The sequence below is a fragment of the Ahaetulla prasina genome, chromosome 1, assembly GCF_028640845.1.
Source record: "Ahaetulla prasina isolate Xishuangbanna chromosome 1, ASM2864084v1, whole genome shotgun sequence".
In the NCBI taxonomy this organism is placed as follows: domain Eukaryota; kingdom Metazoa; phylum Chordata; class Lepidosauria; order Squamata; family Colubridae; genus Ahaetulla; species Ahaetulla prasina.
This window is the reverse complement of record NC_080539.1, coordinates 258,682,144-258,710,129: the sequence shown is the minus strand read 5'-3', so window position 1 is coordinate 258,710,129 and position 27,986 is coordinate 258,682,144. Positions and strand designations below refer to the sequence as shown.

The window sequence follows — 27,986 nt, the reverse complement described above, 5'->3', positions numbered from 1 at the left end:
TATATTATAAAATATTGCTATCAAAATACCTTATGCCACCATAATACATATACAAAAATACCTTATGCCACCAGACTTGAAATCCTGGGTTTAGAAAATTTAGAACTATGCCGCCTTTGACATGACCTGAGTTTAACTCATAGAATCATCTATTACAATGTCCTTCCTGTCAAAGACTACTTCAGCTTCAATTGCAACAATACACGAGCACACAATAGTTTTAAGCTTAATGTTAACCGCTCCAATCTTGATTGCAGAAAATATGACTTCAGTAATAGAGTTGTTAATACTTGGAATAAACTACCTCATTCTGTGGTCTCTTCCCAAAATCCCTGAAGCTTCAATCAAAAACTGTCTACTGTTGACCTCACACCATTTCTAAGAGGTCTGTAAGGGGCGTGCATAAGAGCACAAGGGTGCCTACCATTCCTGCCCTATTGTTTCCTTTCATTATAACCAATTAATATACTTATTACATACTTATGCTTATATATATGCTTATATATTGTATAGTTATTTCATGCTTATGCTTATATGTACTGTATGACAAATAAATAAATAAATAAATAAATAAATAAATAAAATAAAATAAAATAAAATAAAATAAAATAAAATAAAATAAATAAAGGGAGAAATTGTTTGGGTACCCAGAAAACACAAATACTTCTTTGGTTTGTAGATCAACAGGATAAGGAGTAAGGTAAGTCTCATTTCTCTTCCTGTTTTTGTCTGTCTGCATTGGTCTGTATTTATTTAAATTATTATTATCACAAATAGTAGGATGCTGTAAGAGCAGCTTGTGATTCTAGAGTATCCGTGCAAATGTCTTTAAAACGACTGAGTACTTGGGGAGAAGGCCAAGTGGATGAATAAAACAAATACCATAGAAATCCAAATATACCTCACTAAATATCCCACTATAAAGAGCTGGTTTGGTGTGATGGTTAAGGTGCTGGTATAGAAATCAGGAGTTTTAGGCTTCCCTGAGATATGCAAACACCCCCAGCAGCCCCCCTCTCTCTCAGCCCAACCCACCTCACAGTGTTATTGTGGGGAAAAGAGGAGGCAGGATATTAGGTATGTTTGTCACCTTGAGTTATACATAAAAGTGGCAGGAAAAATATAATTATTGTTTATTTGAACAAGATACTGAAGTCTTCTTTATAATATAGTGCATTACACAAAGGTATAATGTGAACTGTAGACACCTTATTGGAAAAACAGATATAATATGAAAGAAGGATGGAGCCAGTTCAAGACTGGTGGTGTAAAGAGCAAGAACTGTTAGAAATAAAAGCCTTACCTGACGACAAAAGGTAGCGCTTGGACAGCAGATCAAGTTACAATTTCCCTCACATTTACATTTCTAATGCAACTATGGTAATTGTTTCTAAATTGGCATCTACACATATAACTAATAAATACAAAATTTTGCACAAAACCGTGCCAGGTTCTTCTGTTTTTATTCATTTTGCTGATTTATTAAACTTTTATATGCTGCATCTCTCACCTACAAAGGGGACTTGAATGGTTTTATGAGTGATACGCCTTCTCTTCTTTTTTCTTCTTTATGTGATGGTTGAAGGGCAGGAGGCAAAGTTGCTAGGCTGAATCACTTTGCAGTCCTAGGGCTGTGGCTGGTGGGAGAGAAGAAGACAGGTACTGTCCAAAATGAACTGTCTCCTGATATAATCTAGCAAATGACTTTGGAGATCACAACTGATAATATTAAACAACTGATTTGGGGGCAGAAGATTGAAAGTCATTGTTGACATGAATTTCCAATCTATGGTGGATCGAGCTCCAATCCTATCTAGTCTAGTCCAGCGCTCTGTTACACACAAGGGTTAACTGGGTGCACGTGGGATGCTCACAGATTTGGACAGGAGGACTGTAATGTATCTTTAAAAGTTTTGGAGGGAAACTTGGGCGGGAAATAGCACGTTGCTGATTGGTTGAAGCGTCAGCCTAAACTGTATATAAAGAGGGGTTTTTGCCGCATGTGTTTGCTGGGTTCACTATAAACTAAAGAGCTGTTGTCACTCATCTGGTCTCCTGCCTCGTTATTGCCCGAATCTAACAAGGACAGTAGCTCCCTTCCATCTCCCTCAGTATTTTAGGGATACTGCTTGTGATGCAGAGGGCAGGAAATCACCATCAGGATTTTTAGCCACTGATAGTTCAATCCTCTGTGAACCCATCCAATTCTCTCTCTTTTTTAAAGAAGTTTTTAATTAAATATACAGTTAAAAATATTGGACACAGTGCAACGTTTCTGGTTCAAACATTTCCATCAAGTTTTACTTTACAACAAATACAATTCATATTTGATATATAAATATGTACAGTCTATCAAAATTCAGACACATAAATCTCTTCATCTGTGAAAATTACTTTCAATACCGATACGATCCCTACCTATCACATAACACTAACACAATAATTTCCCAACTCTCAACTTATCAATATTTCTTTATCCCGACATTCCTCCTCCTCTCCAACCATTGATACATTTTATTCGAGATTTCATGATATTCCGTTTCACCCTTGTCTTTGAGTTCTAGAGTCAGCCTGTCCATTTCTGCGCAAGTCAGTATCTTATTTATTATCTCTTCTTCGTGTGTGTGTGTGTTTGTGTGTGTGTGTCTTTACTTTTCCAATTTTGCGCGAAGACCAGTCTCGCTGCTGTTAGTATATTCATCATTAAATATATTATTCCTTTATTATATTTATCCTTTGTGCTACCTAATAGTTCTGGCTTTGGATCTATATTTTGATTTAATATCTCTTCCAGCCATCGTTTTATCTGATGCCAAAAATCCCTAGCTTTCGGACAAGCCCACCACATACGATAGAAGGTTCCTGGCACTACCTTACATTTCCAGCACATTGGTGAAAGGTTTTTGTTCATTTTAGCTACGTCCAATTCTCTTTAAAATCACTCAGATTTACAGTTGTCACAGTTTAAATATGTGATGTGAAAAAGTATTTTCTTCTCGTGTTCTACCATTGTTTTTGAAGCAGAAACAATTCTTTCTGTCCATACTATTTTATATCATCCATCTCATGTCTTCCTCACTTTCACTCCAAGTTATAAAGCCCCAATTGTTTGGGTCTTTCATTTTAGGAGAGTTTCTCCAGCATCTACATTATTTAGTTATTCTGTACATGGAGCACTTTTCTTAGTACTAAAAATAATAATGGTAACCAATACTCTGATAAAGGACATTATTATACTAGCAAGTTCTATTTTCAGTTCACATTCAAGTAGTTTCATATTTGAATATTTTTCCTGAGCTGTCCACCATGACCCAGGATCCCTTTTGTGGCCTACCATTAGCAACTCAGATCTCATTAATGAAGCATATAAACATCTGGTTAAATTAGCTGGATGGGAAGGTGCAAGATGACAATCTTGGCATCTTTGTGCTTCTCACTGAGGCATACAATTATCACTTAATTGCACTCAACAAGTCATTTTCATTCACACAGTAGCTACCCAAGCAGCTGCTGTACTTACTTCACTGTTCTTGTGTAACCTTCCAATGAACCAGGATGGACTGAACAGGCGTAGTTCTTCTGCACACAGAGCAACTGTTTTAGCAGACAATTCCCATGGTCAATTACTATTCATATTAGCTATTCCTCTGGTTTGTAGAGCTCAGAGATGCAAACCAACATAGCTATCAAGAGGCCTGGCTGTAGAAGGGAGAAAGACACAGAATGGGGATTGGCTAGCTGTTCAGCCAGGATAAGAAGTGAAATAAGAAGTGCTTATTTCAGATAGGCACAAAACTTAGCATCTTTTTTTTGCAAGAAACATAGCAGACGATGCCCTTGGATTTGGAGTCAATCTGGACTTCTTTTCATGTTCTTTAGCTTCTCGATAGCTCCTGGTTAATCTTTTCAAGATGGAATATTGTCTTTTGGCATCTGAAACTCTTTGTTCTGTGCCTGCAGATTTTTATCTGCCTCCTTCTCATCTAATGTGATAGCAGAAATAATGTCACAAACCTCAGGCTATTCATGATTAAGAAGCTTTCTTCGTAAGTAATTTGTTTGCTGCATCTTCCCATAAGGCACCACTATCAAAACTTTGCTCAGATTTCAGGGCAGTGAGGCCGAGTAGAAGAGTTTAAGCATTAATGATACAGGAAGGGATATTGTAAAGAAGTGTGTGATGCAGGGTACGGGTAGCCCTTGACTTAGGACCACAATTGATCCCAAAATTTATGTTGCTAAGTAAGACACTTGTTAAGTGAGTTTTGTCCCATTTTATGACCTTTCTCGTTAAGTAATCACTGCAGTTGTTAAATTAGCAACATGGTTGTTAAGTGAATTCCCCATTGACTTTGCTTGTCAGATGATCACAAAAGGGGGATCGCATGATCCCCGGGGATACTGGAACAGTCATAAATATGAACCAGTTGCTAAACATTCAAATTTTGATCACATGACTGTGGGGATGCTGCAACGGTCATAAGTTTCAAAAAGGATCACAAGACACTTTTTTTTCCAGTACGGTTCTAACTTTGAACGGTCACTAAATAAATGGCTGTAAGTTGAGGATGACTTGTATAGGACTTTCATAGTTAAACAATGTTGGGTTTTGGAAAACCCAAAAGCTAAAGCAATTTAAGTTTCTGGGTTGAGTCCTTGGAGCCACCTCCATTAGACCCTCATGATGATCAGTTCTTTGGTGCTGAGTGGAATCAACCAAGAGACAATGATCACCAGGTTGGATTGCTTAGGAGTGCCAGATGCTGATGCAAGCCAAGTGGAATAACTAGGTAGAGGCTAAACTACTTCTTTGTCACCTCTCTTCATTAGAAGACTAGGTTAGTCTCTTTAAAGTGTGAGAACTTGGACTTCCCCACCTCCTCTCCTTCCAAACACTGTAGCACTAGAGCAGGGGTCTCCAACCTTGGCGACTTTAAACCTGGAGAACTTCAACTCCCAGAATTGGAGTGAGGAGTTGAAGTGAGGAGTTGAAGTGAGGAGTTGAAGTGAGGAGTTGAATTCTGGGAGTTGAAGTCCACCAGGCTTAAAGTCGCCAAGGTTGGAGACCCCTGCACGAGAGTATATATTGACTAAAAGTTAACCTTGGTGTAATTTCACTGCCTGGATCTCTGTAAATTAATCTGAGGCTTTCCTCTGCTGTCACTCAGCACTCAGGAGCAGGAAAGATGACACAGCTTTTTGAATACAGAAATCTTTCTGCGAATGAAACTATGCTATGCCATGCAAGGTCTTTTCAAAATGTCTTGACAAGGAGGAGCCAAGGAGTCACCATTTCTCTTTGCATGGAAACAACTTGTAAGTAATAGGATTATGAACAATTGCATCAAGCCGGTGAAGCAAGATTTTCTAAACAGCTGTAGGGCAATTGCTTCACCTTCAACAGTAACTCTTGCAGAATTCTTTGTTATTATAAAATACTGTGAAAAATCATGAATCTGCTGCTATGCCTGTTAGATTGACGGCCACATCACATATTGTGACTTCTTATGTCTACTTCCCACTCTGTGGACTGTATTCCAGTGCTTTTGATTAGTGTTTTTGTAGAATCACAGCATACATAGATAATACCCTACTCATTGTTATACACTGTTATTGGTTATAAATTGTTATTTGAATGGCATTTGAGACGAGTAAAATAAACATTAACTGACTGACTGACTGGTTGATGGATTGTTCGATTTGGGGTTAATTCTTAATGACCACATAGGCCGCAGGGTCCTCAATTTGACCTTACAGGTCTTCGAATGATTCACCCATCTCAACGATATTCCAGATATCGTTCTTTGCTGATTGTCATCCTCTTCTCTTTCCTTCTACACTTCCCAGCATTCCATAGAGTGCCCCAGGGAAAATGGTTGCCTATGTGATTCTGGTCTTTGTAGATATAGACCCATCATGGCATCTGAATATATTCCCCAAGGCCTTCATTTCTCCCCTATCAAGTGCTAGTCTGTGTCGGATTTCTTGACTGCTAGTTGTTTTACTGTTGATAGCTGATTCAAAAAAGCAGAAACGGTCAATTGCTTCAGAGTCTTCATAGTCAAATCTAAGGAGGTTGTTGTACCTTAATGCAGGTTATTGATGTTTTTCTTCCATTTTTAAAACTACACTTTTCTTCCAATCCAGCCTTCTTCAAAATATATTAAGCGTATAAACTGAACAAATAAGAATACAGTATACAACCTTGTTTCATTCCTTTGCTGACTCGGAGCCAATCTGCTTTACCATATTCTATCTGTATGGAAGCTTCCTCTTCTTTTTTGAATGAAGATGATACAAAATGTTGGGATTCCCATTTTCCTAAGAATATTCCACATCTTAACCCAATTCACACAATCAAAGACCTTTTTATTTGGATTTCTTTTTGGACTTCTTTGATGTATTCAATTATCCAACATGCATCAGCGATAGTTACTGTTTCGAAAATAGTCTCTTTTCTAAAACCATCTTGAGCGTTTGGCATTTTCCTTTCTATATATGGCTCTAATCTAATTGTTTGTTCCAAAACGTTATTTTGCTAGCATGTGAGATTAAGGATAAGGTGTGATACTATGTACACACCGTTGAGTTTCCTTTCTTTCATCTGTTTGTTCCACGGTTTGTTTTACTTTTGGAAGGAGCACTTGTATTGAAAGAGAGGTTTCCTGGGCTAAGAAACAAAGGAACAGTTTGACATTTTGAAGAATTGGAAGCCCCAGCTTAGAATGCCATTTTATCCTCATCTCATGCCAAAATCAAAATTACTTCTTTACCTAGCAATTCCCAAGTACAGGACCCAACCAGACTGTCTGTGGGAACCAAACTTCAACACACAGGTGGAACAGCATCCACCAAGCATCTAAGAGCTGCAGATTATTCGTGAGAAATACTGGGTTTCCACTCTCTGCCTCCTTGGCATCTGCCGCTTATGGTGACCTCCTCATTCTGGCTTATAAGAGGGCCAATCATAGGCATGATATATAGAATAGAATAGAATTATTATTGGCCAAGTGTAATTGGACACACAAGGAATTTGTCTTGGTGCATATGTTCTCAGTGTACATAAAAGAAAAGATACCTTCATCAAGGTACAACACTTAATGATGGTCATAGGGTACAAATTTAACACTTAATGATACAATACTTAATGATAATCATAGGGTACAAATAAGCAATCAGGAAACAATCAATATCATATTCCTGCCTCTCAGAGCTGGGAAAGAATCCCTGGTTAGCTTTGTGCCTAACATGGGACTAAAACTCACAGTCTTTCAATTTGAGCCTGGTGCCTGCAAATTTGAGTAAGTCTCCTTCAGCTATCCCAATGTGATTCCTTTCAGAAGTGTTGGATTCCAGTGCCCAGCTGTTCATGAATTATGGAAGATGAACTCCAACGTATCTAGAGGGCATCAGGCTAAGTAAAGGCAGCCTGTTGTTAGAAGAAGCTCTAATCAAGAAGCACTGACTCCCTAGAGGATAGATATGTGTCCTTAAATGCAGAGGTTGTTTAGTAGGATATTGCAAAGCATAAAGCTCCTCAGTCCATGGATCCCAGGAGTTCTAAACTTGTACACATTTCATTGCTGATTCCTCCATGTCTGCAAACAAGGGATTAATAAAGAGTATTTTAGAGACCATTAAGTTGTACGATGTTTAAATGAGCCAAAGTCTTTTGGATGCTAAACTAAACAGCCACCTGAATTGCTTGTATTTGGTCAGCATCTTTGCTCAGCAGGCTTCTGAGGTTAACTTTAATGTTATAAGGGCATGAAATAAACTGAAGCATAAAAATAAATTATAAGAGTTATGAATTGCAATTTAACTTTGTGGAGCCTAGTCTAGAATTGTTTGGGATAATGTGTAATGAAATGAAAAAAGCAGCCTTAAACAACAGAGCTTACTTAGTTAAGTAAGTGGAAGTAGCTAGAGATTCCAACTGCAAGAGAAAGTTCTACAGAGGCCTCCAGCTAAGGACTCTAAAAAGAAAGCTCAATGCATATGCAAGTATTTTGTACCAGGTGTAGCCTTTCCTCAAGAGGCATTAGCTAAGCTAGTCCTTCCTCCCAGCCCATGTTAGATTTGCAACCAAAAAGTCCAACTTAAATATTCTAGCAGGTCCTAAAGCAGATATATTTTTCAGTTCCTGGCATCTCTTCTAAGGCTGAAGATCCTCTTGGACAAGCTATAGAACAGTGAACAATTGTCTCCAATTGGGGTGAGCAAAGAATTGTAGTGAAACTGATGAGAAAGGATGCTGCTAACCAGAATAAGATCTCCTTTTCACAAAGAGTCAGTTATGTATGAATGACTGGAGTGAAAACCATTACCTAAATTTGTCCTTTATTTCATCTCCCCCTCTCCCCTCCACTGCCCCCATCTCCAGATTTATTTTACAGACCCCTTGCATCCTGGACATAAATTGTTTCAACTCTTACCTCAAAACGACACTATAGAGCACTGCACACCAGAACAACTAGACACAAGAGCAGTTTTCTCCTGAACGCAATCACTCTGCTAAACAAATAATTCCCTCAACACTATCAAACAAGGCTGAATTACTATTACTATTAGTCTTCTCATTGTTCCTATCTCCTCCCACTTATTATTGCATGACTGTAACTTTGTTGCTTTTATCCTTATGATTTATATACAACTTAAGATGGCGCCTTATGATTTATACAACTTAAGATGGTGCCGACGAAGGCTGCCTCGGTGAAATGCTCTCTAATTGTTTCTTTATTTCTAATTGTTCTCTGTGACTCACTATGGATTTCTACTCACGAGACCATCTGCTAAAAATTAAGGAACATTTCTTTAAGGAGCAGCTTTCTTTAATCTCACCCCCGCCTGTCTTTACAAACACGGAGGAGATTCTAACACAGGAGGAGGCAATTCCCATGGAGCCATGGATTACTAAAAAAACCCAAACGACGGAAACAAAGGAAAAGAGGTAAACGATCTGGGATCTTAAACAGATTAAGAAGTCGCATTAAAACTCCTCTGCCTTCAATTTTCCTAACAAATATACGCTCACTTGCAAATAAGATGGATGAAATACTCCTCTTAAACAAATACTATTCTGATTTTCGCAATTCAGCAGTCCTATGCTTCTCTGAAACCTGGTTAAATGAATCAATTGAAAATAGCAGCCTGAACATTCCAGGATTTCAAATTGAACGATCAGACAGGATTCCAGAAACATCTGGTAAAAAGAAAGGAGGAGGCTTATGCCTATATATTAATTCAACCTGGTGTCAAGATTTTAACATAATTTACAAATTCTGTGACAACAATTTAGAGACTCTAATTATCAACTGCAAACCTTACTATTCGCCTCGTGAATTTTCCTCATTTCTTCTAATTGCTGTTTATGTCCCACCACAAGCCTGTGTAAACAAGGCATTACGAACTCTAGCTGACCAAATCATGGAGGCTGAAGCCAAACACCCTGATTCACTGGCCATTGTTTTGGGAGATCTAAACAAGGCAAACTTAAGGAAAGAACTACCAAAATACTTTCAGCATGTCAATTGTCCCACCAGAGGCAAGAATACTCTAGACCACTGCTACACAACACTAAAAGATGCCTATCGGTCTTTACCACGTGCAGCTGTAGGACACTCTGATCATTGCATGATTCACCTTGTACCTGCTTACAGGCAAAGACTTAAAGCCATAAAACCAATAATTAAATCAGTGAAAACCTGGACGGAGGAATCAGAATTAAAGCTACAGGCATGTTTTGACTGCACTGATTGGAATATTTTAAAGATACCGCTGCAGACCTGGATGAACTCACAGATACTGTAACATCATATGTCAGCTTCTGTGAAGACCTATGTGTACCTACAAGGAACTTGCGAATACACAGTAACAACAAACCTTGGTTTACACCTAAACTTAAGCAGCTACGACATTCCAAAGAGGAAGCCTACAGAAAAGGTGATAAAATGCTGTACAATCAGGCCAGCAATGCACTAACCAGGAGATAAGAGCAGCAAAAGAAGCTACTCTGAAAAGCTAAAGAATCAATTTTCAGCAAATGAACCAGCAAACATGTGGAAAACTCTTAAAAATATCACCGGCTATGGCAAACCTCCTTCCCAGGCTGAAGGTAATCAACAACTGGCAGATGACCTGAATGAGTTTTACTGCAGGTTTGAAAGGAAACTACAGCCACCTATCTCCACAACCCCCATCTCAGACACACCAACAACAGCCAAGCCTCCTACAACTGACCCCATTTCATTGGGTTCACAACCCCTAGTGATCACAGAAAAGGAAGTGCAGGACCTATTTCACAGACAAAAGCCAGGAAAAGCTCCAGGCCCAGACAAGATAACTCCTTCTTGCTTAAAAGTCTGTGCTGACCAATTGGCCCCATCTTCACCAATATTTTCAATAAATCACTAGAGATGTGTTATGTTCCTTCTTGCTTCAAACGCCTACCATCATCCCAGTGCCAAGAAGCCCACCATCAAGGAACTGAATGACTACAGACCAGTTGCTCTAACATCTGTAGTCATGAAAACCTTTGAAAGGCTAGTGCTTTCCTACCTGAAAACCATCACGGATCCGCTGTTAGACCCCTTGCAATTTGCATACCGAGCAAATAGATCAACAGATGATGCTGTTAATATGGCTCTGCACTACATCCTACAACATCTTGAGTCTCCAAAGACCTATGCAAGGATCCTTTTTGTAGACTTTAGTTCAGCATTCAATACCATCATTCCAGACATTCTTCTAACTAAGCTAAACCAGCTACAGGTACCGGAACAGACTTGTAAGTGGATCACAAGCTTCCTAACAAACAGGAAGCAGCAGGTGAAGCTAAGCAAGATCACATCAAATACCTGTACAATTAGCACAGGGCCCCCAAGGCTGTGTGCTCTCCCACTTCTCTTCTCTCTGTATACCAATGACTGCATCTCCAATGATCCATTTGTTAAGCTACTGAAGTTCGCAGATGACACAACAGTGATTGGTCTCATTCGAGACAATGACGAATCCGCATATAGGCGAGAGGTCAACGACTAGCCTTGTGGTGCAACCAAAACAATCTGGAACTGAACACACTCAAAACCGTAGAAATGGTGGTAGACTTTAGGAAAAACCCTTCCATACTTCCACCTCTCACAATACTTGACAACACAGTGTCAACAGTAGAAACCTTCAAATTTCTGGGTTCTATCATATCGCAAGATCTCAAATGGACAGCTAACATCAAAACATCATTAAAAAGGACAACAAAGAATGTTCTTTCTGCGCCAACTCAGTAAGCTCAAACTGCCCAAGGAGCTGCTGATCCAATTCTACAGAGGAATTATTGAGTCTGTCATTTGCACCTCTATAACTGTCTGGTTCGGTTCTGCAACCCAACAAGAAAAACACAGACTTCAGAGGGTAATTAGAACTGCAGAAAAATAATTGCTACCAACTTGCCTTCCATTGAGGACCTGTATACTGCACGAATCAAGAAGAGGGCCGTGAAAATATTTGCAGATCCCTCGCATCCTGGACATAAACTGTTTCAACTCCTACCCTCAAAACGACGCTATAGAGCACTGCACACCAGAACAACTAGACACAAGAACAGTTTTTTCCCGAAGGCCATCACTCTGCTAAACAAATAATTCCCTCAACACTGTCAGACTATTTACTGAATCTGCACTACTATTAATCGTTTCATAGTTCCCATCACCAATCTCTTTCCACTTATGACTGTATGACTATAACTTGTTGCTGGCAATCTTATGATTTATATTGATATATTGATCATCAATTGTGTTGTAAATGTTGTACCTTGATGAACGTATCTTTTCTTTTATGTACACTGAGAGCATATGCACCAAGACAAATTCCTTGTGTGTCCAATCACACTTGGCCAATAAAAAATTCTATTCTATTCTATTCTATATTGGCGATTGTTTCCTAGTATGTTTTGATTGCTTATTTGTACCCTATGACTATCATTAAGTATGGTGCCTTATGATTCTTGATGAATGTATCTTGTCTTTTTATGAATACTGAGAGCATAAGCCCCAAAGACAAATTCCTTGTGTGTCCAATCACACTTGGCCAATAAAGGATTCTATTCTATTCTATTTGGTACCCCAGCAGATGTGCAAAATTCTCTATTTTCTCTTTGAAAGAATAGTCCCTAAAGTTCTATTCTACAAAATATTCTTTTTAAAAAGGTAGATCCGGGGAAAGAAAAATAAATTAAGTCACACGTATAACTGGAGCCATTTGTCATTCCCCGGCAGGTATAAATGCTAAATGCCGGAGCAGAGAGCTGTTCTTTGGGAAGCTAATCAAATGCTAATGTGGTAAGCCACTGAGATCTGCTCTATATTGGAAGAATTGCTTATGGCCTCAGGAACAGGGTCAGCACCCATTCAGAAGCTGCTCTTCAGGAGTAGAAATTCTCTAACCTATATACTTCATGATTCAAGGCTGAGAGAAACTCTACAAGGATTCTTCCTCCAATAAGATACCACCAGGCAGAGAGCTTTGGCCTGTTTATTTGTTGGGGCTTTATTTGTTGGTTGCCTTCGGAAATTGTGGTTATCCCAACATTGGAGGCTTTTAAGAAGAGACTGGACAGCCATCTATCAGAAATAATATAGGAGGTGGGACTAGACGACCTCCAAAGCCCCTTCCAACTCTATTACTGTTATTTATATATTATTAACTTATTTATAGAGAATTGCATAATCATACTTTGGATGGCTCCAAAATTGCCATTATAAAATGAATAACTTTTTTTTTAAAGAAAAAAGCTAGTCAGAGTAAATATACTTATTACTGATAGGTTACCTTTTATTTTAACTGTCTAAAGAAATTAAAAACAACCATTCTTTTCTAGGGTCAAGAAATTGGTGTATTTCAGGAGTTAGATACCACTAGGAAAACGTCGTCTCTCTAGTGACAGCTAGGCTCATGTGGTTTGATAGATTATTATTTTTTTATTTTACAAGGTTTATAATTGCTCTGATTAAAGCCAGCTCTGAGCAGTGGGCAATTTCTATTTATTGTAAATTCAAATAATAATAATAAAAAAATAATACCATTCACATATGTGATAAAACAATACAACAAATTCATCTTAAAAAAGATGTGAAACTTGGATACAAGAATCCTGTTAAATTAAAATAACTTAGAAGGACATTTGAAAGATTTAAGAAATGTACAGCGGGAGGTAATCCATGAAATAATCTGGTCTCAAGCCATTCTGGACTGTAACGGTTTAACTTCAATCTGAGCCTACAATAGACCTGTGCAGCCAAAAAAACAGAAAGGTATAATGTGGTCAGAACAATTGATCTTCCCTTCCTACTTCAGGTCAAGTTAGTTTATTGAAGCAGTTTTAAAGGCAGCTGACACACAACAGGATTTCCATGCTTACAATTACAGGTGTGCCGTAAAGGCTACAAAGCACTCAGTGGTGAATCCCCTTGATGGCAGTTTTGCTTTAGAGCAAATGCATGCTGGGCCTAACTTCCATCAGAGGCTGCATTTCCCATTCCTCAGTTATTGGTGTCATATCATGTTCTATGATAATTTTGTAGCTGTTGAGGCTTTTTTGGCTGTGCGTAGTATCAGTTAAGTACTCTTTCAGTCCAAACGCAAAGAAAATGTGAAATGAATTCCCAGGATTGTAAAACAGAAAGAATGCCTCATCGGAGAGCTGAAATGGCATCTTGCTTTGTGCAGTGTAGATGTAAGCACATAATTAGTCTCCCTGGCCTGGAGCTGGCGGTCTTGAGTGGAAATGGAGAACTCTCTTATCAAAATGAAGGGGGAGAGGGAGGACTATGCCATCTCAGAAGGTGAAAATATAAGCCCTCACTCAGCTGCTGCTAAATATGGAGAACAGAAGAATATAGTAGAACAAAAGCAAACGGGTCTTTACTTACCTGAATAGATGGAAGAACCATCTTAGATCCATGGTGAAGCTAAGCAACTCCTTGCTTTCTCTTTTATCTTCTCAGGGAGCAGTGTTTTAAATTCAGGTTCCTCTTGCTTTGGGGTGAGTACAATATTTTTTTGCCAAAGGAGGATATCTCTTTGCAAGACTTTTCATGATTATAGTGGTTTATTGGTTGTTTTCTTTTGCTTTATGGTGCTGCAGAAAGTTCGAATCAAATGTATTTAATAAAAAGTTCTAATCATGGATTTAATAAAAAGCTTATGGGATTTAGACATGAATATTTCTTTACATAATTGGCTTAAGGTTGACCTTTCTTTTTGCTCTCCTATTTATAACGTTTACAGCTCATGTATTAAAAAAAGAGCCTCAAGAAACAATCATCCAACCCCCTTCTCTTCTGGCTGGTCATTTTGTGGTTTTGTGCTCAACAGCCTTTTGTGAATTGGATGGCATTTTGAAGGCTCACAAAAGGAATAGAGGAACATAAGGATTTCAGGAGTATGATTAGTTAGATGAATTCAAGGACTAACCCAGGAGTTAGCTCCAACATTCCTGAACAACCAAAAAGAGACACAAGTCACAAGGCACTAAAGTATGGGTTCCTGGAAGTTAACAGGAATTAATCCTTAATTTTACGGCTATCATTGAACATTTCCTAAAACTTACAGATTGGAAACCTTTTTTAAAAAAAGTTCTGTTAATGTTTTTCTTGATTAGCTCTTTAGCTGGAATGATGAAGTAGGCTAACATCTATACTTATACCTTGAAATAAAGGCTTTCTAGTAAACAAAATATGTTAAACCTCCTCAGTTTGCAACTTTGGGAATTTAGTCATATATCTATAAATGTGTAATGTCTTAGCTGATTTGTATATCAACATATTTCTATCACTGGTAATGAAGACATTAGGTAGTTTTGTCACTGGAGAGCCGTTTCAAATGGCTAATTAGAGTTCACATAATATAATTTGATCCAGGAACTAACTAGACTCAAGAATTTGAAGCAGGGAGCCTGATGGTGAAGGCTTAGTCAAATTGTTCTCACATTTTCATGCTTTAATTTGAATTATGGGACTATCAATGAAAATGTCATTATCACTTATTACAGTCATACAAGCTAAAAGCTACACCTATTAGAAACAAATAGATCTTGTTGCCTAGTTTGTACATGTTTGTTAACTGATTACTAACAATTTTGTATATGTTTATTATTAATTCAGTCCATCTCAGAGTTTATTCATTCTTATTCTTAGGTGCATAAAACTGCACACTGAATACGCCTGCATAGAATTAATGGCAAACCTTAGTTGTTTTAATTCTTTTTAACTTAATTTACAGCATCATTCTATACATTTTAACAAAAATAGTTCTACTTACTGTACCTCATTGAATGACATCTCGAAATATTCAGTTTTGATCTCATTTATTTTTGATGGGTTGATTCATAAATATCGATACAATTTAATTATTAATTCACCTGATTGTCAGATGAAGCACATCCAGTAAATAGCTACCAATGAGTTAAGCACCCAACTGAATTTCAGCATTTTTGCCCAGCTGAAATGGTGTCTACTTCAAAAGGAATGGGCTACCTTTGTCAGGCGCTGTCAGGATAGGAACCTCATATCCTTTGAAGATTTTGTGAAGGAAAGACAAGGAAACTACTATATTCACGTTGTTTAGGCTCTCCATTGATGATTGCTAGAAGAACTCAGGCTTGGTGTCAGTTTGCCTACACATCAAGCAGCTCCTATGCCTCTGCCTTCATTCATCCCACTAATAATAGTGTTGGGTTCCCACTTAAAAACCACCCAACAGCACTGGTAGGCTGAGCTTCAATCAGCAGCCACTGAATCCATCGATGAACAAAAGAATATTCATTTTGCCTTGTAACCAACCTGCAGTGAACTCCCCACCCCCAACCAAACAATAAAAGATATCATACACTTCATCATAAGGGAATTTAGTTTCTTCTTCAAAGTTTTCAGTCCTCTATCTGGAAACCAGAACCAAGGTCAAATCTCTGATCTTCAGAAGATTTCTGTTGTTTGTACTCCCAGCATCTTTGCCAAAATGTATAAGCTTTCTCATGCAATAATTGATGGCTTCTCTAGAATGCACATTTCTTTGCAAATATACAACAATAAAGGTTGCAGTGCAGCATAAATCTGAGTGTAAGAAGACAGACTTCCTCTCTCTCTTTTCCTTCAGAAAAAAAAAAACAAATTAAAAATGTAAGAGCCAAACTGTATGGCATAGTTATCCTCTTAGTAAAGCTAAGTGTCTTTTACTGCCTAGATAAATAAATTAAACATTGTTCACAATTTTCTAAGTCAATATTGTGCTATTTGACACATGCATGAAATTTACCGAGCAATCCTACACATATTTACTTAGAAATATAAAGCTCATTCTTGGTAGCTTATTCATAGCTAAGTAGAGCTTCAAAATATAAAACAGATATTACAGTAGTGCCCAAAATTGTGGAAACCTTTTGGGAAAAATGTATGTTCTAAAACTAGCTAATAACACCATTTTTTTCTGGAGTAGTACCATAAAATTATATATCAATGGAAAGATAATTTAATCAAGTATGTAATGCAATAACTTTTATAAAAGATTTGCTATTAGAATTATTAGCAAACTATTAGCAGTTACAGTATAAAGAAGAAAAGTGAAACACAGAAAAAATGAGATATACAAAAATAGGAATCTAAACAGAAACATGCACAAAGTGCAATCATTTTTTTATATATTTAAAAAGGGCAGAGGATTTAGGAAGTCATCTAGAAAAGGACATATGTGCATCTTTTGTAAAACAGATGCTTATTAGTGGCATTTGTGATTAAGAAACCTATTGCTATTGTCAAGCACAAGGACAGAATATTAAGCAGGCTTAAATTCCTTCCAAGGGGTGATGAGCCTTTGGCCAAATGCATATTACTAGAACAATGCATGCAAAGCCACTATTTCAAATTTCTTATTACAGCCAAATTTTCTATTGAACATGAATGATTGCTTTAGTAAACTATAAACTGTTATGTCTCATTATTTAAGGGTATTTCTTGGACTGAATTTAGGAAATAGATGACTTTCCCAATAGCAAATATTGTTTCAGTTACATTTACTATTGTATGGTTTGGTGGGAGGTTTCTTCTGTTTTTGGAAGTGAGTGGGGGAATAGAGACTAGTGTAAATGAATAAGTAATAAATAGTAAAAATAAATAACAAAAATATATATTAATAAAAACAAACAAATGGTGATGCATATACATTTTGATGCATATATTGAATAAACAAGATACCTACTTCCATTTCGGAGATGGATTGCCATTTCTTGAACAGAATATGTGAGAAATATTGTCCTTACTTCTCATTCAGAGTTTCTCAGAAATTTCAATATAAGCAAATAATTCATAACTTGCCTGGACTACAAAGATATGATTCTGACAAATGAATCATGTATGGTTACTCATCAGGGAAATCATGAGTATCTGGACTTGGGAATCTCCTAGTATGCATTTTGTACCATTTCTTTCCTTGCACCTTTAGGTTGATAGAAGGGGTTACATGAACTCTTGAACCAAGTAATTTCTGAATGAGTTTCAGCTTAAGTCAGACTGTTTTGTCCCTCCTTACTGGTGCAGGATCTCCAATTTACAGGCCAGGCCCATTTGGGAGAGCACATCCCTTCCTGATGGGCTGCCTCTAGACTGAGGTAGCCTCTGAGTCTATAGCCCCTCTGTTTGGTAGGATTCAGTTTAAACATGTTTCTCCCTATTCAGACCCTAGCAGTCTCTAGACCCTGCAGACCCTCTGTCTCCAGGTACACAACTACAGCTATTTAAAATTGCTTCACCTATTCCAGATTGAACCTAGCAACAAAAGCAGGTGATCCATGACATGGAGGTTTCCATTCTTTACATGCAAATAATTTACATTATTTACATTTACATCAACTGCACCCCCTTGTGGACTATAGGAACATTGCATCCATCTTCCTTTGAGCCTGGAATGCCTTTAAAAAATTGCATGGAAGCCTTGGGTGTGCAGAATGCAGTAGTTTATCTGCATGCTGAATATTGGATTGGCACAGTGTCAGAGAGAATATTTTCTGGCTGCCTGTATTTGTTCCCAGAGTGCTTTGGGGAGTGAGTCAATGAAGTGTTTTTCTTTAAAGTCCTAATTACTGAATGACTCCATCCTAAGCTTGGAGCCACACAGGGGGAGCTTCCCTTTCCTCTCTTTTGAGATAGTCCCATGTAGTATTGCTTCCTATTTCCTTACATCAGGGGTGTCAAAATGGCGGCCTGCCGGCCGGATGGATCAAACACAAACCACGCCCATCCCAGCTCCCAAATGGAGAAATAGGGCCTCTGGTGGCTCAGCAGACTAAGTCTGTCTGTTATTAACACAGCTGCTTGCAATTACTGCAAGTTCAAGTCCCACCAGGCCCAAGGTTGACTCAGCCTTCCCTCCTTTATAAGGTAGGTAAAATGAGGACCCAGATTGTTGGGGGCAATAAAAGTTGACTTTGTATATAATATACAAATGGATGAAGACTATTGCTTAACACAGTATAAGCCGCCCTGAGTCTTCGGAGAAGGGCGGGATATAAATTCAAATAAAAAAATAAATAAATAAATCACGAAACATCATGTGACGGCAACGTGACGCAGCAAGTTTGACACCCGTGCCTTACATAAAGGAAAATATATAAGTTCTGTTCTGTAGTTATAGGATAATAGGAAAGCCTGAAGGGTGAGATTTGTTTTGACTGTAAGGCCTCAATGGAGAGTAATATTAAAATATATATTAAAAACCACATAAAGGTAAAGATAAAGGTTCCCTTTGCACATACATGCTAGTCGTTCCCAACTCTATGGGGAGGTGCTCATCTCCGTTCAAAGCCGAAGAGCCAGCGCTGTCCAAAGACGTCTCTGTGGTCATGTGGCCGGCATGACTCAACACCAAAGGTGCACGGAACGCTGTTACCTTCCCACCAAAGGTGATCCCTATTTTTTCTACTTGCATTTTTTATGTGCTTTCAAACTGCTAGATTGGCAGAAGCTGGGACAAGTAACGGGAGCTCACCCTGTTACATGGCAGCACTAGGGATTCGAACCGCTGAACTGCCGACCTTTCGATCGACAAGCTCAGCATTTTAGCCCCTGAGCCTCCATGTCCCTTTAAAAATCACATAGTCAAATACTAAAATGAATATACATATTAACATAATAGCAGTTAAACAACAGTGTCTAATTGGGTTAGGTCTGCTGCTAGCCAATAGTGGCCTACTATTTAACTTTGTGTTTGTGTTTACTTTCAACTGTGAGATCTTTATGTTCCCCTGTCACTGCTCTAATGGAAGCTTCCCCCAACTTCATACCTCTTAAATACATTGAAATATTTACTCTCAAAATTCCTTAAAAATAGGAATCCTAGCTTCTCTTTCTCCTGAGGCTGAGGAAGCTTCTCAGTTGCTCAAGGCCAGCTGCCTATCCACATTCCTGCTGAAGGTTGTCCTTGTGTTGTTGTTGGTGAGGGTGGCAACAGGGAGCTCTCACTGCCTTGTGCCTGAGGGTGTAAGGAAGAGCAAGGAAAGTGCAAGGAAGAGGCAGGGTGCGACTGGTGCTGGATGGTGCTGATTGCCTCAGTAGGGTGTTGTGATTGCTCTTATCAAGTTAAGAATTGTGGCTGTGTATCAGCAGGTGAACGGATAGTTATTCCTTTCCCTCCAAATTCCCTAAGCAGGCAGAGAAGTGTAACTCTTTTCTTGGGTCCCCCTCTTTGCATTAAAATAAAGAAACTAGTTAGTTCTTCCCTGGTATCTTATCAACCGCATCCTTCATACTTCTCAGTCTACCCTGGTTCCATTTCAGCAATTTCTTTTCTTTTCTTCCTTGGCACTTGGCATTCTGAATGTGTGCCTCATGCTGTCTTCCTATGCAACTGCCACACCTCATGCAAATGGGAGAATGTTTTGTCAAAACCTTTCAGGTAAAGTAGAAGAGGGCAAATGTTAATGAGAAGATGCACACTTGGCCTGAACCATTACAGGAAGCAGAGTAAGGGGGATGTGGATTGAGAGTTTTATGAACTAAAGTTTTAAAAAAGCCATCTTACTTAAATATTCACAATGTGAGCAGCAAATGAATATTTTCTATTCTGAGACAGCTGAATAGAATGAGCATCGGTCCTTTTTTTACTTACTTGAATAAAAGTTAAGATCTAACTCCTCCAGATGCTCAAGATGTCGTTTTTCTAGTGGAATTCTCCAGTGCTTCAGGTACTGTGTTTCTCAAATCTCTTTACCTGGATTAACATTATAGTACCATCATGGCAAATCTATGGCATGTGTGCCACAGGTGGCACGTGTAGCCATATCGGTGGGCACACAAGCTCAGCTCCGGTGTGCATATGCGTGCCGGCCAGCTGATTTTTAGGCCTTCTGGGCCCACCAGAAGTAGGGAAACAGGCTCTTTCCTGTCTCCGGAGGACCTCGGGTGGTGGTGGGGAAGGCCCATTTTTCTCTCTCCCCAGTCTCCAGAGCCCTTCTAGGAGTCTGGGGAGAGCAAAAACGGCCTTCCCCACCACCTGGAGGCCCCCCCTGGAGGCCGAAAATGGGCCCTTTGCCAACTTCCGGAGCAAAAAAATGAGCCTACCGTGCCATCGTGTGCCCGGAGCATGGGGGGGGGGGTCACATGCGCATAGAATTATGGGTGTGGGCACGCATGCACCCCCCCACTCCTGGCATGTGATGGCAAAAAGTTTAGCCATCACTGTTATAGTAGCTATCAGGAGCAAGAAAAGCTTCTAAGCACATGCCTTTATGCTCTCCGTTTTCAGAGAAAAGGACACATGAAAAACCCAATTTTCTGAGGCTAATACAATTAAGTTCTATTGGGAATAAAGTTCTCTGTTCAGCTCTTAGCGAGACTTGATTGTTGCTTCTATTCATCCTTCATTAGTGGTTTCACACTTCAGTTTCAGGTGCCAGATATTTTCACATATGCATTATTTCACACAACTCTGCCTGGTACATAGGTTTTAGATGTTTTATAAATTGTATTGCCCCACATCAAACATCTAACGGACAAGAATGATTTGTAAAATTCTTGCAACACCTTCACCCAATTCTTATTTTAAAAGGATAGATTTGTAGTATAGAGGACAAAAATTAATTGATGGAAGAAGGGAAAGAGTTGAATAAGTCTATCTTTTGAGATTTTGAAAGCCAGCAGTGGTTAATACCTTGGAAACATTCTTCACTCTCTAAATTTAATTTTTGTTTGCTTGAAGACTAGGCACAATTAATTGAGAAGCTGGGTATCTTTAAAAATAAAGCCCTCCAAGCTGTTGATACTTCTACTTGGCAGACACAAATAGGTATCTACAGATAGCAATAGCAATAGCACTTAGACTTATATACCGCTTCACAGTGCTTTACAGCCCTCTCTAAGCAGTATATTACAGAGTCAGCATATTACAGGGTCAGCATCTTGCCCCCAACAATCTGGGCCCTCGTTGAAGGTTGAGTCAACCTTGAGCTGGTGAGAATTGAACTGCTGGCAGTTGGCAGAATTAGCCTGTAATACTACATTCTAACCACAGTGCTACCATGGTACATTCAATATATATCACTTGTTTGGCTAGTCCCTAGTTGTTGTTTTTTCTTTTGACTCATTTCTCAATTTTTCACAAGTACCTCTAAGCTTTGTATGCTACAGCTCACAATATGTATGCTAAACGTCTCAACTTCAATTGTACAACTTTTCCTACAGTACAAGGGCGTTGCTAACTAAAGCAGTAGTTGATGCAGTTGATGCGGCCAGATAGCTTTTTCTGTGCAGCAAACTTGCACTTGAAATAGTGTTTTGACCATTTGCTTTGTCCTCTTCTGTTTCAGCTACTTTTTGTACTTTAGTAAATAAGTTGCAGGCATAGGGAGCAATCTTCCTCCTGCAGTGGAGAAATCCAGGCTGTTGATTGCTATTGCTTAATGTTTATATCCTAAGAGATAGCTAGGCACTCCCATTACCATCACCAATGGCATACTTTTTGGGAATGATGCAATTTGCAAGTCAACATATCTGGCTATACTACGGGGGAAGGCTAATTAAGCTGCAACTGCATCTCAGGGTAGTTTACAAATTATTAAAACACAATTAAAACCAGTCAATCAAAACTATTATAAATATTCAACAAAGTGGAGCAGGAGAAAAGGAAGCAACTCAATGAATAACAAGCCATTCATCAGAGGTGGCTTGGGTGAAGAATGAGGTCTTTGATGAGTGCCTAAAGATGGATTTCAGGGGAAGACTATTCTATAGGACAGGTGTCATCACAAAACGTCCTTCCCACGTATCATTGGATGGTGGAGCTTCCGCAAAGATCACCAAGCTTTCCAGTGATTGACAAGATCTGTAACAGTGAAGGTATCTATTAAGGATCCTGGTCCCAATATGGTTTTGGCTTTATAAGATCTTGAGTCCAGCTAAATAGTCAGCAGCCTATCCAATCTGGTAGTCAGCAGAGCAACTTGGTCACTCCAGTTTTGAGATCTCCTCAGTCTCCCATCTTCAGTGGGTGGGACAGTCAGAGCAGGATGTCTCATGATTGCCTTAAATAAGAAGGGGTTCAGGTTGACTCTCTTCCATTGGAATGCAAGTAGGAGCATATGTGTATGTTCTTTGCCATTTAACAAACTAAGGTTTGATAGTCCTCAATTGTAGACTTACCCATGGGTTGCTCATTGAATGCTTACCTGACCCACAAGACAATATCAGTTCCCGATTACCCAGGTATTCGGTGATCCTGGGGACTTTAGATTTGACCATTTAAACCAGGGGTCTCCAACCTTGGTCCCTTTAAGACTTGTGTACTTCAACTCCCAGAGTCCCTCAGCCAGCAAAGCTGTCTGAGGAACTTTGGGAATTAAAATCCACAAGTCTTAAAGGGACCAAGGTTGGAGACCCCTGATTTAAACAATCTCCATTCTATGGGCTCTGATTGTAATACCTGCAATGGTCCAAATCATGTTCCTTTTAAGATAGATAATATGTCTAGGCTGACCTTGCTCAGAGAGACTTGAGCAAGTTCACTTTAGTCAGATGAGTGTGAAAATTTTAGGCAAGGAAGAACTGAACTGTTTTATGCCTTAACTGTAGGCTTGGTGGGGGTCTTAGTTAGACAGGTAGGATTGAAATTTCAGTTTCATTTTAGGAATTAGACAGAGGTAAAAACCAAGCATGATTCCCTAATTCTTGCAGACGCTTAAAAAGTTGTTTTTCTCATGACACTAAACCCTAAGCCGAAATAGAAAAGGTCCCTCCCCATACTCTGGGAGGATTTATGGATCTATAGATGGGAGCATTGAGGGACTACAAATGGCGTACAGGCTGACCATGTAGTAATTCAGATGGAAAGTAGAAAGTGTGTAGTCCTTTTTACTATATTAGATCAGCTTTACGGGAGAACTCTCGGAGGCTTAATTTTGGCATAAACCTAAAGGTTCAAAAAGCAACTTGATACATTTTCGCAATCTGTTTAGAGCTGCATTAGATCAAGTCTCCACATGCATGAGATACCACTCATGACTTCTGAAAATTGAGCAATGAACAATAATGAACAGCTGTAGATACCTGAAGGTGAATTGGAGGAGAAAAGCGGCTTAGCTCCATAGAAACAAAAACCAGACCACAACCAGCTTTCTGACCTTTTGTGAAACAGAGATGCAGCCAAATGCCTCTGGGCACTGATGAGATTTATTCATTAATATTGTTTCATGCAGCCATGGGGAAGAGGACTCTTTTCTTCATGATGGAATTTCACTGTGGGACTGTTTAATGCCCATATTTTGTCTTCAGTGTGGTAGCTTTCCTCTAACAGAATGTAAAATAACCACTAATTAGGGCCAAGATCATGCCTAGAAGAGCTACTCCATCTTTAGTTGTTTGACATCATGGATTTGCCTAAGGGAACACCAGAACTTTGGGCTAGAGTCATTTACATCAGATCCACATCTCTGTGTGTGCTTGACATGGAGCTAAGCTTCTGCCTGAGAGCTGGAGCTCTTAGAACAGAAAGAAATACTATGGTCCCTAGATAGGTGTTGGCGGTGGTGGTTTTTAAATAAAAGAAAATGTTTACTTTCCTAACACCAGCAAAGAGAGTCTGTGTGTTTTTCCATTTCTCAGGTAGTGGTCCCTGTCCACATTTTCCCACCTCTTTGGTTCTAAATATAGCCCCCCGCAAAGTTATTCAGAATGCCACCGTGTTCTTACCCTACCCAACCGCACCCCATCCCATGAAAACCTGTAGGACAGGATTGAACTTAATAAAACACGTCCTGAGTGCTGCTTAGAAGACACTTTGCTGATGCATCATCATGTTCAACCAGCTGTAAAAAAGAACAGAGTGCTGTGTTTTGCCCAGTTTAACATAGTAAAGAACAAGTATAAATTCTTTCCTTTGTAGAGCACCAACCAGGGTGGAGTCTAGATACTGTAAATGTATATATTTCTTTCTCACTTCTTTTATCATTTTGACTACTGATTTGACTTACTTCAAGCTTAGCTGACAGCAATTTAGTTACTGTGACAAAATTTGAACCTACTTGCCTAACAGGTATAGTTTGGCGTTATTGTACTTGTGTCTATTTTTTAAAATTGCCTTAGTAAAGAATGGGAGATCATACAAAAAGGACAAAAACACAAGGGATCTGTGTGTCAATCCATCATTGTCTATCTGTCCACAGGATAATGTTGATTACTGTTTCGAGTTTGTTGAGAAAGAGCCAGTTCATAAGCAAAAAACCAGGCACATCTTATCAATTCAAGACTGTAAATCCAGGATAGCACATTGTTTTTCCACTGTAAAATAAAAATCTTCTTTTGCTACGCATCAGGCTTTGTAAATGTATAATTATTCATATAGTGCTACCTTTTTGTACATAATTGAAAATCACATTCAGCTGTTTAAACTAAGTTATTCTTCAAAAAGCATATTAATGGATAGATATATAAATATAAACCAAAACAGTATGATAGTGGAGCAAGCTCATTTCCTCTGCATAAGTAACCTGCATCATTTTATATTTCCAGCATAAAGTGGTTGTCAGCCAACTGGAGGGGTGCCGGATTCAAATGCAAAACAGACAGAGGTGCTTCAGATCCGATGCAGACACCCTGCCTGAACCTGTTAAATATTCCTTAAAACAACAGTGAATATTCCAGAATTCTCAAAGTAGCTGCATGGACGTAAAGAGATTTAAGATGCAGCAACTGCCTTCTTAACTCAGATAAGCATTTGCCTTAGCCTGCATTGGGTCCAAGACGAAGAAAAGATACTGTTTCTTTAAGGGGAAGCCAACAGGTTTAAAGCGAGTGCCCACATCAGATCTGAAGCATTCTTGCCCACTATGGATCCAAATGCACCTTTATAGCCAACCCTTTTACACATTCTTAGAGGTGTCTAGTAAATCTGAACATTTGCACGTGGTGTTGTATTAGCCTCATCCTAAGATTTAAAAACCACACCAAATATTCTCCTTCACATTGATTAATAAACATGAGGCATTCCAATTCTTTATTCCAAAGTTCTTGCAAATAATGCGTATCCACCCACAGGCCTTTTGGGTGGGGCAAAGCAGAGTTCCATTCCCCCCCTACATTCATCCACATATTTAAAACACACACACACACACACACAGCCCCACTCTGGCTGAAAATAGCTGGGGAGGGAGGGACATGGCTGATCTGGTTTTCTGCATGTGAGGTACCATATGGGACATCAGCATTGTTTGTTTGCTCAGGCTGATTTCAACCAGCCACATGAGGCAACTATGATTCTGATAAGCCTTGGTGCCTATCTACATCCCTGCCTGCTTATTACTGCTAAAACATGCCTCACATGAATTCACATCCCCTTGCCAAAAGCTGCCACACAGAAACCATACTCCCAAAATTAGCAAATCCAGAAAAAAAACCTGAATCAATATCACTGATCAACGTTGTCTATTAAATAAGGTACTATAATATATAAAATGATTTCCCCCAAACTACGCTTACCCACTCCCCCACCTCACACATACACATTGCCTTTGCATTCATAAAAAAACAAGAATATACATATAGACCCAGATAATTTCTCCTCACACCCTGCCAAAAGGAGGAGGGAAAAAACAAACAAACCAGAAATTGAGAAGAGGAGAAGGGCAGTAAAGAAAAGAGAAAGATAATTTTCTGTTAGGTATTACAAAAATCATTTAGAACAACTCCTTTAAGTAACAAGCTATTTTCATAGTGAGTTTTTAAAAGCTTTTTCAGAAAGATTTGCAGAGAGTTGCATCACCTGCTCTTTTCTTAAACAACTTTTTTTTAACAGCATTTATTCTTTATCAATCAATGGAAGAAAACTCTCATAAATAAATTTAACAGATTGTCGGATAAATCTACCTTCTCCTGATTAAGGTTTCATCAACTGGGTTTAAGCCTGAATATTCTACCTGATATATACCAAAGAGCGTTGTATCACACTTTCGTGAGCAGTGCTACATTCTCTGTTTATAGCTTCAGGTGAAAATATATTTCGGGTATATTTTCCTGGGTGTAAACTGCTTTAATAAGTGGCTATGTATGCAAAACATTTCTGAGTCAGTTGTTCCCTCAAGGAAACTCCTCTCCTGCCATTGACAGCACATCATTCCAGATGTTCCAGTCAGATGAAGAGCAGTCAGCTCATATTTTCCTTTTGTGTGTTTATTTCTACCAATGCTTCACACAACGTGCCTACAGGATAAGAACAAAATGGAGATGTATTTGGAAGGGGGACATTCCAGGGTTTTGTCTCTGTTTTGGCAGGAGAAAGAAAGGGGTTAGCATTATATCAGCTCTCTTGGGTTTGTTTGCATGATAATACCAAAGGTGATTTAGAGAAAGAAAAGTAGTGAAACCTCATTCACTCTCTATATTTGATGCACTGTATATAAAGAAAGATTGCTCCAAAAACAGTAATTGGGGTGGGGGGAAAACATGGTCAGCCTCTTCCTACCAAGTCAAAGGTGATTTTTCAAAAGGCAACTGGACTTTTTGTTTGTCCTTGGAAATGTTTTGCTTCTCATTCAAGAAGCTTCTTCAGTTCGGTTCTGACAGGAGAAGCAAAACATCTTCAAGGAAAAACAAAGAAAGTCCAGTTGCCTTTTGAAAAAGCAGCTTTTGGACAACCATGACCTGGATGACTGAGAATCACCATAGAGGTTTGCATGATAGGCTGACCTGGAGGAGGGATTGTAGCCCCAATCAATTGCTGCCTTTATGGGGCAGCAATTAATCCCAGGGCTGATTGGGTTTAGCTGTAGGCATGATATGCTCACCTGAGCCAGTTAGGTATGTTATGAAAGAACTAATGAGACTAATTTCCCTACTCTGTGAAAACAGGACTGCATCTGGTTGAGTGCAACAGCACTTGGCAGAGAGGATGGGAAATCCTTTTGGTGATCTGGATCAGGAGTCTCCAATCTTGGCAACTTTAAGACTTGTGGACTTCAACTCCCAGAATACTGGCTGGCTGAGGAATTCTGGGAGTTGAAGTCCACAAGTCTTAAAGTTGTCAAGGTTGGTGACCCCTGATCTGGATGAAGCAACAGTTGAGCCTGCAAAGCGCCTCCTATCAACACTGCAGGCCTTGTTTGGACCTCTGCAGGAAGGAAACTTGGTACCATGACTTCAAACGAATTTACAAAACAGAAACTCGAGAATAAAAATCAGAACCAGGACATTTACTTTATTCTTTTTTTTAATAACAATATCCATTAAAAAAAATCAGACATAACTTTCTGAAAACAGCTTTCTACCTCATAATTTCACAGAAATTAGCTTGGAAATATTGTTTTGCCCTTCTCTCGACTCCTGTTTTGATACTCTCACCACAGCAACCCAAAGATGAAGCCAGAAAGTAGTGAAACCTCATTCACTCTCTATATTTGATACACTGTATATAAAGAGAGAAGGTTGCTCCAAAAACAGTAATTGAGGGGGGAAAAACATGGT

The 27,986-nt window shown here is 38.9% G+C and overlaps 1 long non-coding RNA gene across 4 annotated transcripts; it reads right to left on the bottom strand.

Moving 5' to 3' along the window:
• Positions 1-58: 58 nt before the first annotated feature.
• Positions 59-26,850, bottom strand: LOC131184674 (uncharacterized). 4 transcript variants are annotated; one of them, XR_009152018.1, is made up of 5 exons: positions 26,394-26,850; positions 15,318-19,928; positions 13,923-14,131; positions 3,521-3,699; positions 59-1,637 (listed from the first exon to the last, which is right to left on the bottom strand). It is a non-coding gene; the product is annotated as an uncharacterized LOC131184674 (long non-coding RNA). The 4 variants fall into 4 exon arrangements; XR_009152017.1 differs by having other exon boundaries at positions 15,318-16,140; positions 26,394-26,844; XR_009152020.1 differs by having other exon boundaries at positions 15,413-16,140; positions 26,394-26,843.
• Positions 26,851-27,986: the final 1,136 nt, after the last annotated feature.